This window comes from Salvia splendens, chromosome 3 (assembly GCF_004379255.2).
Source record: "Salvia splendens isolate huo1 chromosome 3, SspV2, whole genome shotgun sequence".
NCBI lineage: Eukaryota > Viridiplantae > Streptophyta > Magnoliopsida > Lamiales > Lamiaceae > Salvia > Salvia splendens.
The window spans coordinates 37,337,092-37,340,802 of NC_056034.1; positions in this window are offsets into that span (position 1 = coordinate 37,337,092).

Below are 3,711 nucleotides of genomic sequence, written 5' to 3' on the forward strand. Positions count from 1 at the left end.
CAGATCTGCTCCGATCAACTCCGAATTCCAACAATCACAGACAATCCTACAATATCAGCAAGACAAAACCCCGATTCATCCATAAACAAACTCCATTCTCCCAGATCCAACCACGAACCTGCAATAATCCGCGAAAACAACCAACTCCAACAATTCCAACTCCAGAATTCAAGTAAACACAATCAACAAACAGAAATCAACACAATCAACATAAGCGAAAACGAAACTTGCATTAAGATAAGAGAAATATTCAGCAAAGTACGAAACGGAAATTAAATTGTTTCTTCGCCCCACAGAAGGACGGTGTTACAACCCAATCGAGAACGTGAGAAAGCTAGATGTGAACCCAAGGTGCGTCACCCTGAATCTCCCCTCCAAAAGAACCCAAGTGTGTGAAAAGTGAACTAAGTTACAAGCTGTTAGCGAGGCCTCCAACCGAGAAGGTCCCTCCAGCTTGCATGTTTCTTCCTTTTATAGATGCGGACTTAGCCTTCTAGAGTCTTCGTAGAAATCCCTATTTTACCCTTCAACTCCGAGGCTTCCTCCGTCAAGCAATTCTCTTCATAATGTCCACTCTTTCGCCAGTTTCCTAGGACCATGCAAGCGTCCTCTTCCTTTCCTGGATCTAGCGAAAACCTTCACACACCTGGCTTTAAACATGCGTTAGACCCAACGTTTTCATGAAATAAAATCCCTAGACCGATGCATGAAATTGGCCTTATCAAACTGCTCACACTTAAACCATGCTTGTCCTCAAGTATGAAAGACAAGAAAAGAAATAAGGCGAATTTCAAGGCACGGTCCCCAAGTACGACTCTACAAAACAACAACTGACTCCTAGACCTAGACAACTAACAGACTCAAAAAAAAGAAAACATCACAAAAACAAAAAACAACAAACATAACAGATAAACATGAACTAGTTTCAACTTTTAGGCGACCGTCCCCACAAGCTTAAATTCAATCCGATCGTCTGCAGTCTTCAAATCTCCCCCCTTCCTTCTTCTATCTAAACGGTCTGTCAGTTTGTCAAGATACCCTTTTGATTTCCCAGCGGTTAGGTTCGCTCGATCACTCATTCCTCACCAGGGATGTTAGGATCAACACGCTCCACAGTTAAAGTTATACCACTGATGCGTTGGGTTATGAGAGTCTCTCCTTTCTATCATTTCCTTCCCCTTTTTTTTCCTGGGTCAGGTAATATTTTCTTCCTGCCCTTAGGTAATTAATCTTCTTTTTCCTCTTTTTATTTTCCCCCGGACTTCGTCCGGCTTATACCTCCGTTTTCTTTCCCCCCCTTTTTTTTCTAAATATATATATATTTCAATATACTCCTCCCCTGGACTTCGTCCAGCTTATACCTCCATAACCCATTTTTTCTCCTTCATACTCTACTCCCTAAGCATCAAGTGGTAGCCCATTTAACATGTTAGCACAAAAGGTGTTTAGGCTTACAACTCACTCTTATAGTAGGGTTGCACAGCTAGGTTATCTAAGGCTTTTCCATCGTCCTAACTTCATTCAGACCGCTTTTAATTTATTAAGGAAGAAGGTGTCAAAGTTGACATGCATTCTCTCTTTAATCGTTCTCACTAAGGGAAACTTGCCTTATTATCTTACTAGCTCATGCGAAACACACATCCTAAAGACTCTAAAACAGAAAAACAGACACCATACTTACTCCCCCCCACCCTCTTCACTCAAGCTTGTCCCCAAGCTATCCTAGTGAAGGGGAAAAAGGAAGTAAGAACAGCAGACAGAAACATGAAACAAAAACAAACAAGGCGCACAAACAAAACAAACTTCTCACACTTAGACCGAACATCGGGCTAAGTGGGAGAAGGCACATCATACAAAACCAAGACATGCAAGACAAAACAACCCCTTCTCACACTTAGACCAAAAATCGGGCTAAGTGTAGGAGGGTATAGCACATATATACAAAACAAAGCATGCTGGCACATAAAAACACAAACGCAAGAAAAACGAAAAGTAAAAAAAATAGAAAAGTAAAGGTTACTTGGTTTGGGAGATTAATTCGGGGTCTGGCCCCCTCGGGAGCCAGACTTGGGCGGCACGGCCTGTTGGGTCTCTTTAGCTTTCTTTCTTGCCGGTGATTCCCGCTTCTCTGTCCTCTCTTCTCTCTGTCCGGGTACGGTCTTCTTCAGGGTCGTGGATTTGGGGATTGATTTCACAATCACGGGCTTGCTAGTAGACGGGGCGGTTAGATGTTTTGTCGGCTGGGAAAGCTTTTGAAGAGATAAACTTCCCTGCCTCGGCGATTCCGAAGTGCTTCCAGGTACAGGATGCAACTCTGGTGCGTCTGGGAACTTCCTTTTAAACCATTTTGCCATCATCATCATTAGTGCGACGGCCTCCGTCATCTTCTCAGTAGACTTGGCCGATATAGCCACTAGATCGGAAACACGCCCTTTAAGGGCCACGATCTCTTCCCTAACTTGCCCAACATCCATCCGCACGTTGTGTACTTCCGTTCTTACTCCCGTGACCTCCTTCCGTACTCTCTCACTTTCAGCACTGTCCTTTCCTTTGCCCCGTAGGGCCACGATCTCTTCTCTCACCATTTTAATTTCGGATCTCATCCATCCGACTTCCTTCCTCATTACTTCCACTTCCACGACTGACTGTCTGGCTCTATCCACATCAGCAACTTCCTTCACTCCCGCCACCTCTTGCTCTTGTTTGATCTGGGCTTCCGACTTACCAACTTCATAGAAACAGACGTACTTCACGTGCATGATTAGCAACCCCTTGTTAAAGAAGTAATCCATGTTGAAAACTTCTGGGGGTAGACACATCTTCACTTCTCGGCAGGACTTGTGGATTTTCATAATCACATTCCGCTGTAGATACGCCCCAAGAAGATGGCATGTGTATAGATGCCGGGAAGGGTTGACAGTTACTTGGTGGCAGGCTTGAGCTAACCAGTAACCCAAGTGGACACGCACTCCCGTGGCCATGCACCAGGTGAAGTACAAGTCGGGGATCGTCAATGCGTTGTTGGCCGTGCCCATCAGATTGTAGCTAATGAAGGTTTGGGCGAACCTCAGGACCCTGTCCTCGATGTGGTGAGCCTTCGAAAAGCTAGTTTTAAATTGACCCACCCTCGGGTGAGTCAAGAATTCCCATGCGCTCTGCGCTTTGAAGCCTGGTGTGAACTTTGGTGGGCCAACCATTCTCTCGTTCCATAATCCTTCGTCATCTTCTGTATGCTTCAGCAGACCCATTCGTAAAGTCCACTCACGGATGCTCATCACATGCTCTTCATTGAAAAGCCGGAAGTTGATGGAATCGGCATCCAAGTCAGTGGTGGATTTAAACCGAAAAGTCGAGAAAAATTCCCGGGCCAAGTCTATCGGAACCTCAAGGGTGCTATGTTTTAGCAACCAGTCAAAGCCGATTGCCTCTATATACCCCCGAAATTGATCGTTGCTCGAGATCTCCTTTAGTTCCGCCGAGTCATACATCTTCCCGGACTTAGCAACCTTTCCTAAACCACTCTTCTCCGTGTATATTGCTGTGCGTTTTGGATCCGCGAACTTCCTCATCTCGTTCAGCAGCTCTCTAGTAATCCAGATTTCTTTCGGCTCAAAGTTGAGCTCCACCTCTTGTTCTTCGTCGGAGTCACTGGACTCAGCAACGTACGATACTTTAGCAGGTGGAGTGAGAGAGTGTTCAACGGTCTTTCCT